Source organism: Manacus vitellinus, unplaced genomic scaffold, assembly GCF_001715985.3.
Source record: "Manacus vitellinus isolate BGI_N305 unplaced genomic scaffold, ASM171598v3 scaffold_14_pilon, whole genome shotgun sequence".
Taxonomy (NCBI): domain Eukaryota; kingdom Metazoa; phylum Chordata; class Aves; order Passeriformes; family Pipridae; genus Manacus; species Manacus vitellinus.
Window position 1 is genome coordinate 1,808,396 of NW_021939063.1, and position 15,425 is coordinate 1,823,820.

The following is a 15,425-nucleotide window of genomic DNA, read 5'->3' on the forward strand; positions in this document are numbered from 1 at the left end:
GTTGTATCTCAGGCTGGAGAAGTAGGACACATTCCTTATTTGCTGTCAGTTTTCCTTTTGTGCCTCATGCAGATTTGTCTGATTCCAGCACTGGAGAGGGAAGCCTTGATTTAGGAATCTGTGTCTCAGTAAAATGACAAATGTTGGTGGGAGGCTCTCACCTTTCTCCCCCAGTGACTCTGCTGCCTTTGCTGTGATTTGAGGCAGAGAAATGGATTAATTATTGGGAAGGGTGACAAATGCACCCTGTGCAATCCCACCCTATCCCATGGAGCCAGCTGGTTCCTGCTGGGATGCTGGGCTGGAATAAAGGAAACCAGCCAGCTCCCAAAGCCCAGCATTATCACTGACCTGCCAGAGTTGAAAGGTGTTGTCATAGCCCTGTAAAATGTGATGTCATACAGGTGTTCCAGCTTCCACTTAGAGAGAAAATCAAGCTCCTGTTGAGGGGGGAATAAAAGGTGCCTCAGAATCCCAATAGTAAAGACAATATAACTAATTAAAAAAGAATAAAAACATCCTGTGGTGATTAAGGCAATCTTAAAATTTGCAAGGGCTGGGAGGAGAGCAGCCTTGGGCCTGGTTTTTGGCTGCCTGGGGCTGGCAGCTGGTTTTGGGAATGCCTTGGGTACTGTTTTTCACCTTCTGTTTGTATGTCCAAGTCTTAATGAAATGAGTTTTAGGTCCAATTTGAAGTCTTGAAAATCTTTGTCACGAATAAGGCAGCGTTTATTAGGTGGTTCCACACTAATTGGGATTTTTCTGTTTCTACCCTACTTTTACAGCCCTTAAAAATCTTTCCCTTTTCTTCAAACTGCACCGAGTTATCTCCATACTGTAAAACACCAGGGGGAAATTGTGCTGTGCTTCTCCTGGTGACCTGGATAACACCTCTTACGAGGTGCAGGCTCAGAAAACATGAAAAGGAGTTCAAGGGAACCCGGGAAACTTCCCTCAAGGTTGTGGTGAAGAACAGCTGCTTTGGCAGAGCTGCTGGATCCTGGGGTGCAACCAGAGCAGCACGTGGGGCTGAGCTGCTCCTGTGCAGCCTCAGTGCAGACAATGAACTGGGGACCTTCAGGGAGTGCTGGAAGGCTGGGACAGGCATTCCCTGTTGTGTGGAGCATGGGAAGTGTTGGATGGATGTTCACATTCCTTGTTCCTCCCTGGAGTGCTGCAGTTTGGCTTTCCAGGGGTTGGAGGTGGGAATGGCTGTATTGAGTGTCCCTGGAATCCATTCAGGGTGATCAGGTTGTATCAGATTATATCCCTCTGATCTGGGGATCAAAACAAAGAAAAAGAGAATTGAGGCACTGTCCAGCTGCTGGATTTTCTTAATTTTTTCTTTCATAGAAGGAATCAAATCCCATCTCACCATCCTGGCAGAATGGATTAAAATGAACCACAGTGTGTTTGTGCTCAGAAACCTGCCCTGGTGTCCTTTGGCTGCTGGAGGTACTTCCATTTTCTCTGAGGGTGGAGCTGATGAGGTGTATTTTGCTGCAGTATCAGCTGCCTGATAATTTAACTTCCCTTATCCCATTATGGTGCTAAGCAACATTTGAAGGGATCATGAGTTTCCTTTTTGCTATGGGTGCCTGGAGAGCATGTACAGTCTTTATAATAAGCTTTAAATCTAAATAAAAAGTTAAGTATATAGCACTCTAAGTCTTCCCAGCACTTTAATAGATTTATTTAATCATCCTTTATGAGCCAGGCCAGCAGTTACAACCTCCCTGGTCCGGAGGGGTGATGATGGATCAGCAGAGGGAGGGATTGCTTTGCTCAGGAGAAATGGCACTGGAGCAGGAGGGCAGTGGGAGAATCTCCCACTTAATGACCCTGGTTTGATATCAGTCCCCAGCCCTGGTTTGGGGCAGGTGTTGCCCCTCCTGGGGGTCAGGCAGAGAGGGAATGTAGCATCACACCGGGGCCACAGGGAAAAGCAGCCTCACAGGACCCTGCTGGTTTTCCTCAGAGCCAGGATCTGGCTCATGGTTTGCAAGCTCTGCCAGGCTAAATTAGCTGCTGATTTGTCATCTAGGCAGGAGAGCCCCAAAAAGGTTTGGAAATGCAGTTCCCACCCTGCATATTTCCCATCTGATTCCCACAAAATCCACAGCACACCAACCATGGTGAGTACCTGGACAGGGTTATTTAATCACCTCATAAAAAAATGGAAACAGATACTTAATGAATCAAAGTACACTCAGATTAAATGATCAGAAATTCCTAGTTAATCACCAGAAAGGAAACTAATTAAATTACCATTCAGCTTTTATGGGGGCCTTGGGATGGTGAGCTGAAATAAGTCCCTTCAATCACTTTTTTCATTAGATGGGACAGGCATATTCAAGGTTAGTGAAGATAAATGGGATGTTCTTTGCTTGCTCTTGAAATTATAGTATTTAAATAGCATTTTATGCTTCACCACTTAATGCTAAACCTGAGGTAGCTGCAAGGAGAAGCTGTGGCAGAGGAGGCTTAGCAGGGAGACACGGGAGGAAGGTGAGAATTGTGGGATACGTGAATCGAGATTTACGAGGCTTTCATTTAATTATTATTTAAATTTCTAATTGGATTTTGCCTTCAGGAACGAGGTAGATCAGTGATACTGGAAGGGGATGAGGCAACTCCTGTGTTGACTCAGGCCCTTGGGAAGCAGGGAGGGGTTAAAGGTGGTGTGTGGTGTCCCGCTGACTCCGATGGCATCCAACCCTTCCCACGCCAAAGAGGGAAAGACTGTGATGGTGTATTTTGTTCAAAGTGTGGGATTTTAGTAGCAAGAGAGCAAATTCCTATTTTTTGGGGCAGCTCTGTGTCCTTAGGAGCCACCAGTGTGGCTTTGTGGTGATGGAACCTCAGCGGGTGGGTCAGGTTCTCCTCCAGCAGGTCCTGCCTGCCTTTGGGTTTGTCCTTGGCTTTTTATCCCTGTCATTTGTTCTGATGTTGAAGGGAATGTTCTGTCAGGGTTCTAAATGGAATATCTGTGGTGTCAGTGGCAGCAGCTCCTGCTGAGCCCTGGGAAGGCAGAGGGGATGCTCCATCCTTCCTCCCTGCCCGTGTCCCCTCCTGTCCCCTGCCCTGCTGGGTCCCTGCTGGGATGGTGCTGTTGTGCTGTTCCAGCACACAGGAATTTTCCTGTCCCTGGACTTCATCCCTGTGAGATTTCTGAGAGGCAGAACTGCTGTTTCAGGGCTGGGGAACAAAGCTGCTGCAGCCCCAGGAGGTGCTCCCTGAGTGGAAGGGAAATCTCCCAGTGCTTCAAAGCTGGAGGTAAAACACTCCTGGAACACGTAAGGGCTCCTACAGAGAGCAAAGAGGAGGAAATCTTACTTTAAACATGAGTCTGCATATTTTGGTGTTCTTTTGGTTGGGTTTTTTTAAAAGGCAAACCTTTACAGGCTCACAAAAGTAACAAAAGATCCAGTGATATCCCTTCAGCTCCCTGAAAAGGAGGATTTTCAGCAGAAAATGAAATCAGTGAAATCCTTTCACTTTCTTTCTTAGGTTTTTAACAACCATACCCGAGGTTTCTGACACCCAGAAAAGTTAAGAAAAGAAAACTCAGCTGCAGGGTTTCATGGGTTTCAAAGCAGGGCACAATCAAGTAAAATAATCTAACTTTAAAATCTGGGGGCTTTTCATTCACACTGAGCTTTTCTCGCTGAGGGAGATGCTGGAGAGACACCAGGTCACTGAGATTCCTTGTTAAATGGGTGCAGTTTTACTTACAAGAACAATAAATAGCCTTTTGTGGGGAATGATCGACTGTGACAATATTTGCTATCTGAAGCCCACAGAGCCTTGGAGTGCTGCTGATTTTGTTTTCTATTAATATGGGTAATTATGTTTACTCTGCCACTTGGGATCGTATCATCATGGAAATAATTAGTACATTTCCAGATACTTTGATAGATCTCAAAATTTCCTCTAAAAGCCTCAGAATACAAACACTGAAGACAAGAAAGGCGCTTAATAATATTATTGTTCAATTTAAATATATTTAGATCAGTATCAGCGTTGGGAGGGAGGTGGCTCATGGCTTTGAAGCAGAGCTGAATATTCCTTCCTGAGTTAGAGAAAAACACTGTCTCATGTTCTTCTAGCAGGGATAAAAGACCTGGAGGGAAACTCTGGAGCAGGACTGTCAGCTGGAGCCTTCCTCACCTCCAACACCTCCTTCCCAGCCCTTCCTGTAGGTTTAGGTGCAGGGAATGGTTCCAGATGTTCATCCAGGTGCTGGCTCTGCCCTTTCACACCCTATTCCTTGGGAGGTGTCTTTTGGGTGGGGAGGATCCAGGAGTTGCATCCTGGCTCACTGTTTCCTTGGGAGAGAATTTCTCTTTTTGTCTGCCTAGGAGGGATTTGGGAGTTTTTTTTCCCCATCTGTTCTTTTGCTTTGTAACCAGAGCAAAGAAATTCCCGAAGAGTTTGGGTGAACCCATCGTGTTGGTGACCGAGAACTGAAGATATTTTGGGGGGATGAGGGATTAGCCATGATAATCCATTAGGCAAACTTCCCACATGCTTCTTGCAGTGAGGAAAAACTCTTTTTGGATGTCTTTTCAAACAGCTGGTTATAAAACAGGATTTGTGTAGCCTGGTTTCCACAACCTCTTGCTTTAATGATGTGGTTTATGTCTCCATAGCTTTCATCCATCTTCAGTGGTAATGAGCAGGGAGCAATTAGCAATTAGTTAGCTCAGCAGTTTCTGGGAGAAGGGCCTCCTGCCCCCCCACCCCGGGGGGATGTTGTGGCCTTTCTTCAGCAGATTGTGCTTTGAAGCTCCCAAGGACACTGTGGCTTTTGGGATCTGGAGAGAGGACACTGTCCTGGGAGCTGCAGAGCATCTGCTGCCCCAGCTGCTCCAGCTGCTCACCCCCATCCCTCCAGGGATTTGGGTCCCACAAGTGTCCCCTGTGCCTGGCTGGAGCTGCAGGGGGGTGGCTGGACCCTCACTGGGGTAGGAGACGGGGTGGGGAGCTCTGGGAACCCCTCCTGGGCAGCCTGGGGTGAAGGGTCCTGGTGGCTCCACTGATCCCCCTCCTGAGCTGGCTTCCATAGCCACAGGGTCTCTGAGGCTGGAAAAGACCTCCAGGAACACTGAGCCCAACCTTTGGCTGATCCCCACCTGCAGCTTTCGTGTTCCAAGGCACCAACACAGGCTTTAGGAAAAAATAACCCTGCAAAAATGAGGCGTTAGAAGATGGTCTGTGGGTGCATTTTGTCTGTAGGTGCCACATTCTGTTAATCACTGTTAATGATACAGATGTAGGTGAGAACATTTGCTCATTTTACACAGATATATTGTGCTGTTGCTCTGTCCTCCTGCTCTGCAAGTAAAGTTTTAGTGAGGGCAAAAAGCAAAGAAGAGACTGGAAGAAAGAATTAAAAAAAATAAATTCAAACATCCACTAAATAAATTTCAATAGCAAGGCATTTTGAAGAAATAAAAATGTTGCTCTTTAAAACCTGGAGACTGGAAGTAACCCAGAAACACACATTTTGAGCAGAAATGCCTTGGGTTTTTCCCAAGCATGGGGATGCTCCAAGCAGTTAAGGGTTGCAGGATGCTCTTTGGAAAGGCAGGTTTTTCCCTTGGGTTGCAGCTTCCAACCAGGAATAAGAAAAAGAGGTGATTTTAAACAGTTATGTGCTAGAAGTGCCTCATTTTATTTTATCTGCCATTCAGAAAAAAAGACTTGCAGGGGAGTAAAACTGTTTAGAGTGCAATTCTCCTGGACAGAAGCAGCTGGAATCTTTGTGTTAACTCTGAGGAATGGAAGCCCCAAGGCACACAGTTCTTGCTTTATTAACTGGGGACGTAGTTTAAAGCAAAATTTCACCTTTCCCATCATTAAGGTAAGCTGGAAAAAGCCTTTCCTTTGCACATACAATGTTAAATTGTCCACAGGCCTGGTGCCACGGGGCTGGTTTGTGTTTAGGTTGTTTCTAAAGCCAGACTTTTTATGCAGGTTTAGGTGCTCACTGATGTCACCCAGCAGCAGATATATATATTTTTTTTTTGTTCCACTGAAAATTTTCCTGAAACACAGAACACTTTCTGATATAAGGAAAGTTTTGAAGATGCCATCTGTGTGTAAAATGCACTTAAAATACAACAGTCTCATCTGGCTCCTGGTACTGCACAAATGTCCCCTCCCTGGTGGTGACACCACTGCATGGTGTGTCTGCACAGCTTTCCTGGTTCCATCTCTGCTCGTTTTCTGGGATCTCAGTGGACTCTCCAGGCTGTCCCTGTGCCATGGGAGCAGCAGGAGGCTTTAGGGAAAAAGGGGGACCGTCCCTGCCGTGATGGAGGCTGAGGCAGCTTCCCCAGGGCGGGGAAAAGAGCTCATTCCTTGTGGTTTAGTGATATTTAAATAACTCTGACAGCTTTGGTGAGGGAATGCATTGCAGAGCCAATGTCTGAGGGGTTGCAGTAAAGCATAATGGAGTTATTAAGTTAATAGTTTCATAAATGTCACCTTGTTGTGAGCAGCACAGGTAGGGGTGGTTTCACAGGGGGCCACATTAGCTGGGCTGTGCTGAGCTCTGTGTTTGGGAGCACTGAGTTTAACCCAAAGTGCTGCACATCCAACAGCTGCCCAGCATTCCCTTCCCTCTGCTGCATCCCACAGGTGTCCAAGGGCCACAAAACCCTGGCCTGGCTTCCCCCTGGCCCTCTGAAGAGGCTGGAGGTGCTGCAGAGAGCCCAGGCTTGTGCAAATCCCAGCTCTTCTCCTAGCCCTCCCTCCAGCTCTGCCCAGGAGAGGAGCACTTGAAACATCACAAGTCATTACATTAATTAGCTAATGCCTAAAAAGTGCTTTGAAGAGGAAAAGCATTAAATAAATAGGCAGTAGTGATAATATTATTTTTAATAAATAGGAGAGCACATTCCATAAGGGAGGCTCGTGTGGTGAGTGCCTTTCACTGTGTAATATTAGCAACTGAAGAATTAAGAATCTTTTCTCATGATAAAAGTCTTTCTCATGATTTCAAGATTAGTCTTTAGGCACTGTAGAGAGGTCAGGCTTTTATTTTACTCAAAAATAGGTTAAAAATTGAAGCATTTTTCTATTTTATGCTTCAGGAAGATGAAGGAGGGCAGCATGACAATGGTCTGCACCAGATGCCCCCTGCTCAGACACATAATGGAGCTGGGGAGGCTTTTCTGTGGAAACACTCTGGTCCTGGATTGAAATCCTGCCCAACTCCCTTGGAATGAGATACAAAGGTGGATAAAGAAATCTGGATCACAGTGATAAGCTCCTGAAGGGAGGACCAGGCCCAGCAGCGTGAAAAGCAGTGGTGTTATGTAAGTACATTATTTTAATTGAAAAGCAAAACGTCCTCACATTTTTTGGGAACTGTCGTGGGTTGTAAGGGGATACAAAAATGGAGGGCTTGCCATCCTCTCCCTGTGGAGACTGGATTGTCTCACTGGAGCCAACAGGACTTAAATTAGACTTTGGATTTCATGCCTTTGCTCCGAGCCTGGGGATCTGAGCAGGGGCTGCTCTTCCTTCCTTGGCCCTCTCTGGCTCAGTGCCCTCCTTAACTCCTGCTCAGCACATTTTTGGAAGGGGAATTGCAGACAGGAGGTAGCTCAGTCTTTGGAGAGAACCACTTGAGTGGAAGACCTTCCAAAAAGCTGCTTTGCTGGTGCTAAGAGGCTTCTGAAGGGCCACTGAGCCTTCCTGGGAGCGCTCGTGTCCCCTGTGGACGTGGCTGGAAGGAGGAGCTGCTCTTCTTCCAAAGCACAGAAGGAGCCACAGCCTGGTCTGACTCCTAAAAATGTCCCTTATGGGTTTAGCATTTTCCTGGCAGCAAAACATGGAGCCCTTTCTGTAGCATGTGCCTGGAATTGTTTTGTTCAGGGAAATGTGTTGGGAGAAGATCCACTGTGTGTGTGTGTGTGTGTAAATAAGGCAACAAGAGAGAAGAGGGTTTGTGTTTGATTTTAGTCACTGGAATGATTTTTCCAAGGCAGCTATCAAGAAAACCTCAGGGGGAGGTCACCCTTCCCAAAGCAGGCTCCTCAGGTATCTCCCTGTCCATCCCTACGTGTGTCCTGAAGGATCCAGTCCCTGGCTTAGACTGTCCCAGGCAGCCCCAAAGACTGCAGTTGTTTCAAGTAATGCTAATTGTGCCCCATAAATCCAGTAAGGTGACCCAGGAGTGTTCATTAGGATTTATTTGAGCCGCACTTATTGTCACTTAACAGCCTAAACAAGAGGTGCTGGTTCCTGGAGCAGTAACAGTAAATTAGAGTTATGGAGAACACAAATGCCTCATTACATCCAGTCAGGCTCTATTTCCCCTTTACAGCCACAACTGCAGGAAACATTGATTTTAATTTATGGATAAGGGTGCCCAGGAATCTTCACTTCCCTATTTACATAAACACCATAGACAATTAATCTTCTGCAAAGTAACCAGAGTGGTGATTGAAGTGTAGAGGCTCCTTCCAGAGCTCATTCCAGAATGCCCATGGGCACATGCCTATGGGATATCCCCGTTTTAATGATCATCTGTACATAGATAAGTACAAACAGCAGGAAAATAGCCAATTTATTTCCTTTTTCAAGTGCAATTTTATGCTGTGTGAGCCATTCAGTCAAAACTGATGTGAGGATTTTTATTTGCTGAAAGATTGGGGTGAAAGTTCTGGCAGAGCAACAGGAACAGCCAAGGTAGGAAAATATGATGAATTTTTATTGCAGTGTTATTTGTCTCATCTTCCCCCTGGGAAATGTTGTGTGATTTCCAAAAAAACCCCTTAGACTAATGTTGCAGCATCAATAAAACTCAGCTTGAGTGTGGGATTAATCCTGCTTGATAAGCATCTTTGGGGTTTAATAGTTTACTGTGCTCTTGATGTATTACCCACCTATATTCTGCTTTAACAGCCTTCTGACCTACACGGGGTTTTTGTGCATTGTAGGAAAAGGGGAGGGAGGTGCAGCCTGGATGGGGAGAGGAAAAATGCAGAGAACTCAACAAAACCCCTTTTTATGTTTTATTCTTCTCAAAAAGGCTGATTGGGCTCTTCAGATACTTAATTAATTTTCACAAATGAGCAAAAACGCAGGTCAGCACAGAAAAGGAGCAAATTAAAGAGTATTTAGAGCCTGGAAATATTCACAGATCAGGAGCTGTTTTATAAATTTTTGCAGAAATGGGCGACTTTGGCCAAAAATTTTCTTTCTCAAGCTGTTGCACAAGCAGAAAGGAAATGAAGGTGGTTTTCAGAACTCATAGCAAGGCTTTTGTGTTCCTGAGCAGGCAGGGAGAGGATATTTACCTGTACACTGAATAAACTTCACCTCAATATCCTCGAGTAATAACAGAAACAACTCCAAGATGCTCAACCAGAACCTCATATTTGCACACCCCGACTGTGTTTCAAGAAGAAACCAAGTTTGGCAATAATTCCCTTTTTTTTCTGCTCTCCCCAAAAGGTTTGTATTTCTCAGCTCAGACCTTTCTCTCAATCCCATCCACATTCCAGGCTCTTTTATTGTTGCTGCAAGAGATAAATTTTGGATATTGCTCACATGAAAGTGCTGCTGCTATTTTTTGATCCCTTGGATGTGGCCCAGTTGTTCTTTGCCCTCTCCAGGACTTTCAAGCTCAGGAATTCAATGTATCTTTGAGGGCACAGCTCATTTTTTAAGATGAATTTTCCCATAAAATGTTTTGGCACTAAAAAAGTTCGGAGTTCTTGCCACCCCTTTGGAGAATCAGAGAGAAAAAATGACTTTGGGAGTTTTGTGGTTCCAGTTTTAATGTGGGGTTTTACCAATTTGATTCTGTGTTTGCCTGGAGCAATGGAATCAGTGGAGAGGAGCCTGTGGATTCCATTTGGAAACCAAATTCGTATTTTTTTATCTCAGGAGTTCTCCAAATTGTTGTTATTTTAGAACTTTTTTTGAGAATTTTACAGGTTTGCTGATTTTCTTCCAGACAATCATTTACATTGGTGCCACAAAAATATCTTGTTAATTCTTTTTGGCAACTGAAAAGTTTAAAAAAGGTCCTTTTCCCAGAGCAATAGTGTTGTAAAAAGGCATTTCCTACTTGTCCAACCCCTTTCTGGTGGCATTCCCAAAAATCTTCATTCCTGTCCTGTTCCAGCTCAGTCAGTGGCAGCTCCTCTGTGCACATATGGATGAATTTATTAAAGCTTTCACATGATTTACCAAATAAACACGTTGAAACTGAGCTAAGAAAATGTTAAATTTCTTTAACTGTTATCAATTAAAGACAAAAATCAATAGCAGGGAAAAAAAGTGAGAAAATCCATGGAAATGCTTTAATTTCCTTGTTCTTGCTGGTTCCAGGAGTGTCATGTGCAGTCGTGCAAGGTACAAAATTAAGCTGCAAATGTCATTTTGTCCTGACAACGGTGCCTGGAAATGAGATGTTCCCTGATGAGAAAACATTCAGTGCCTGAGCACTGAAGTTCTTGAGGGAAGACTCACAAAATACTCTTTAAATACCAAAAGACCCCAACTTTTGGTCCTTTTTTTTTTGAGTTGCTGTGTTTGCATCCTGGCTGGAGCGAATCCAAATGATTCTTTTGCTTTTGTTAATTGCTGCAAATAATTCCAATTCCTTCAGGTGATCATAAATCCCCTGCTCCCAGCAGAGCCTTGGACGTGGCAGGATGGATTACAGGCAGAGCTTTCCCCCTCCTATTGATTGATTCTTTGCAGTGGACCTTAAAAATCCATTAAGGAAGGAGTTAGATGATGGGCATTAATTCCAAATCCTTTGTTGGTATGTGCAGCTGAAAAAAAGCCTTTTCAAAACCATTAATCATAACTCAAACCAGACTCACTTTAAAATAAACTTTACAGTAAATTGGAGGACAAAGCCAAGGAAGGTGTTTAAATTCCCTGTCCCAACGTGCACTGAGGATTTTTCTCAAGTGTTTCACTGGATTTATTTTCAATATTTTTCAGTTTACCTTGTTCTGATAAGAAGATGTTGATGTGCAGCCACCTGTGCCAATAATGAAGAAGATGTTTGCTGTTTAACAGATAAGAGATGTCACCACTTTGGAGGCATCTGAGGAATAAAATAAATAAAACTTGCCATCTCCTCCCAGGGAACATCGTTAATCAGGCAAAACTTTGTGTAGAATAAAAAAAAACAACCTTCCTTCTGAAATCTGCAACCATTATTAATTGTTAACTTTAATTTATACTGAATGGTTTGTGCATCCCTTGCTCCCACCATCTCAAATCTTAGCAAGTTTGGTTGGACTTGATGATCTTCCAAGGCTTTTTCCAAGGCCTTTTCCAACCTAAACATTTCTATGATTCACAAAGCTGTGGATCCCCATGGTATATTTCTCCTAAAATTCTAAATTCTATCCAAGTGAGGAGAATCAGGAACTGCAGTTTCCAAAGCTTGAAGGTGAATTTGAAAAAAAAAACAAACCAAAAAACCCACCCTTGTTTCCCAAAGGTCCCATATCCAGCAGTAAATCACCAGTGGAATTGGAGCTGGTGAGTTGTGTAATAAAGATTAATCCTCCCCCACTCCAAGAACACTCCTGGGAGAACCTGAGACAGCCCCTTCATTGCCAGGTGGTTACTAAAATTCATGAGTGCTTTGTGGCAGCTGGAGAATGAATTTCCACGTTGTTGGATGTATTGTAAGATATGAAGAGCTGTGGAGCAGTGGCACAGCAAAAATAAGTATTCCTGGCAGGGTGGGACAGCTCAGGAGCTTCTGCCCCTGCAGAAGTTTTATATAATCTGATAGGAGTCCACGGTTTTATTCCCCTAATGGTGTTCCACACTGATCATTAATTAGAATTATTTTTATATATATGTATATTTTTTTTAAATTTCATTCTGTGAATTGCCTCAAAATCTGAATTTTCTATTAGTGATTTTTTTTTCCAAATCCTTGCTTTGGAAAACATGCAACAATCTTTGAAGGACACCATCCAGCACCAATTATAAAGGAGCATCCACAGCAGCTACACAGGGAAAGGGATAGGACTGTTAAGCCAGTTTATTATTTCTGCAGAGATTTGCTGTCCTTAATTTGCATAGAACTGCCTTTGATTAAAAATTGCCTGTCACAGAAGCACCTCGGTGATTTTTTTTTTTGGAGCAGTCATCTCTTCTCCTAATGAGGATATATTTTATGCAAGGGTATGTTTTTATTTCTTCTAAATGTTCTCTTTATTTTATTGATTGCTTGCATCTCGGAGTCTTCAATTAGAAAACTGTACATCCTGCTGTGCTGTAACTGTTGGTAATTGAGCTGCTCTGCTGCATTTCTGTAGTGCAGGGCTGGGTAGGGAAGGCAAATGTGGATTCTTTTATCTGCAGTGATTTGGTGCAGCTGGAATAAGTTTTGCTCCAGAGAAGCTGAAGTTTCAAGTCTTGGAGGTGTTGCAATGAAAGGACAGCTTTGCTATCAGTGGGCAGAGCTGGGAAGAGACATTTCTGCAGTGGTTGGGTGAGTTCTGAATTTCCATATTTCCTCCTATCAACTGCTGTCCAGAGCATTCATTGCTAACAACAATTAAATGGGTGAATTAAAGGGAGGCTCTGGGAGGAGTCAACCAGAACACCGGGAAATTCAGGAGCCTGACCCTGCTCCTTCACACACCCTGTTCTTCTCTAGGTTTTCTAATTCTCTTAGTAAATAAACGAGAAGTTATATAGTTATAGCAAAGGTCACCTTCTATTCACAGGTGTTTTTTGGCCTCCTGACCTGCCTGGAGTCCCTGAGCACCTCAGACAGTGGGAAACCCCACGGGCTGGTTTGAGCCACATCACAAGGAACCGTCGGCACCTTCCCCGTGACTGAGGTTGCATTGCCACTGCTCTGGGCCAGGGTAAGGTACAAATGTATTCCTGAGGGGCAGGAACAGCCCCCCAGACCTCTCCATCTGTCCATCCTGTGGGGTGTAGTGGAGCTTCCAGCCCCTCCTGGCCAGGGCTGTGGGTTGGGGGCTGTGGCCACACCACCACTGACCTTCCTGAGGACAGAGAGTGAGGAGGTGATTTGTGGAACGTAATGAATTTGACAAATGCCACCTTTCTGTCTTTGACATTTGAAGCTTCTACTTCCCAGAGGGTTCTCTAGGAGTGGGAGCTGTTGATCAGGGAATCCCAGAATGGTTTGGGTTGGAAAGGACCTTACAGCCCATCCAGTGCCACCCCTGCCATGGGCAGGGACACCTTCCACTAGCCCAGGTTGCTCCAAACCCCATCCAGCTTGTCCTTGGACACTTCCAGAGATGGGCAGCCACAACTTCTCTGGGCAACCTGTGCCAGGGCCTCCCCACCCTCATTCTGAAAATGTCCCACACAGCACCAGCCCCCTGACCAGACCTGAGCCTCAGAGCATTCATTTTACTGGTGCTTTTTGGGGGTTTTATTTAGTGTTTGACCAGCCAAAGGCCAAAAGGCAGTGACTGCTCCCCTTGGGTCGGATCACTGAGCCTTCCTGCAGGCTGGCAATCCTGCAGGAGTGGTGGGGACACCTCCCTGGCTATGGGCACTGCCTTCCTCCCACAGCTCTGCCTCCCTGAGCAGTGTGAGGAGCTGGTGCCCAGCTCCAGGGGGAGGTGGTTACACAAGAGCTGCATTGCAGTGCTGCACCAGCCCAGCCCTGCCAACAGCCCCTGGGGCTCAGCACCTCCTCCATCACCCGCAGAAGGTGCTCCCTGTGGTGCCCATTGCAACAGGTCCTGAACACCAGCGGGGGTTTGTGGTGCTTTATTTTAACTTGGCTATAAATACTCTGATGAATTTTTAATGCAAATGCAGAATTTAAAGCAGCAGCCAGTGGATTTGCTCTCCAAGTTCTGTGAGTTCTCTGATGGGTTTCTCAGCACACCCACCACTAATGATTCCTTCAACTCCTTTTGCAGCACACAGGGCCTGGTTTTGTGGCTGGTGATGGGTATTGACCACTTCCCTCACTTCTGTGTTTATTGGCTTCCACTCCTAAAATCTGTCCAGACAGTTGCTCACAACTTGACCTTTCCAAGCTCATCCCAGTGCTCTGCCCAGTGTCCTAGAAAACTGTCCCCACTGAAGCTCTGGAGTTGTTATTTAAACTGAGCTGTTTATAGACTTGCAATGTAATCTGCATTTCCCAGTGCTGAATGCATTTCAGACATGTTCTGTGCTGAGCAAATTGCCTTTGTCTGGGAGCTCAGGGAGCTGCTTCCTCAAGCCTCACAAAGCCCAGCAAGGTGCTCTGTCTGTATTCCCAGCAGAGCTCAGTGGATCAGGCTCTTCCCTGGATTCCTGCAGGACACAGCTGGGCCACTCACAGCTGGCCAGATGTTCCCAGAGGAGAGGTGCCACCAGCTGGTGCTGGGAACACTCCCAGGGTGAGCTTTACCCACCAGCTCAGTGCCAGCAACAACCTCCACAGCAAACACCTCATGAACTCCTCCCCTGAGCCCTAAACCCAGTCAGCACCTTGCTCAGGGAACTCAGAACTCTGGCATTTCCTAGTTTTTCCTTAAAATGTGCTTTTTGAAGGCTAAAATGAAAGTTTATAGAGTTATAATTGCTTCATGGCTAAAAAAAATACATTTTAGTGCAATTTTCCCCACTAAAATCTAAAATTTCTTATAAAAGAGAAAAAGGCAGTGGAATGGAGCAAAGCAGCTTGATTATTGGTATTCTGAGACATGTCAGTTTGAAGCCTTTTCAAACAGATTTTTTTGGTAGTTCTCCAAGTGCAGTCACACCAGTGTTTCTTAAATGTCCACAAATACAAAACAGGAGCCCAAAGAGCAAAATAAACCCATTGCAGGGTTTAACCTCTCAGTCTCACCTTTCTTCTGAGAAACATGGGAAGTGCAGAGGAAAATGTTTTGAGTGGTATTGGCAAAATATAAATAATCCCAAGACACAGAGAGATCTGAAAGAAGTCATTTGCATGATTTTCTGTCAAGTTTTGAAGGTTATTGTGACAAATTGGGAGTGTTCTTTGGACACTTGCATCGATCAGGAGGAGATTTTGGAATGCAGATGGCAACGTGAATATGGGATGTATTTTAATCTCACTGTTCTGACAGCTGAAGTAACATGTGGAAGTCAGAAAAAAACCCAGGATGAATATTTGCAAGGCCAAATTTCCACTTAGTTTGGAGTTTGGATTGTTGCTTCCATGGTTTCGTTACCCCGTGTGCTGGGAGAGAAGTTCATCATTTCTTCTCAGTTCTCCTGTTTTCCACCAATCATTAATCAGTCAAGAGGGGAAATCAGCAGTGAGAAATGATGGGAAACATGATAGGGGACACCAGCCAGGAAAATCACTGGGTTTCAGGCATAGCAGGGATTGTTGGTGCCACGTGGTGGGCTGCATTTTTCTCCCTTGGATCTCTCTCTCCAAGTTGTCACAGAATCATTGAATCCTGAAG

General features: G+C 44.9%; 1 long non-coding RNA gene across 1 annotated transcript in view; it reads left to right on the plus strand.

Moving 5' to 3' along the window:
* The window catches only part of LOC108638942, a 48,861-nt gene extending 41,656 nt beyond the window's left edge, over positions 1-7,205 (plus strand). The window contains exons 3-5 of the long non-coding RNA XR_001920169.3: positions 1,354-1,455; positions 5,697-5,866; positions 7,101-7,205. This is a non-coding gene — a long non-coding RNA (uncharacterized LOC108638942). The remainder of the gene's footprint in view (positions 1-1,353; positions 1,456-5,696; positions 5,867-7,100) is intronic.
* Positions 7,206-15,425: the final 8,220 nt, after the last annotated feature.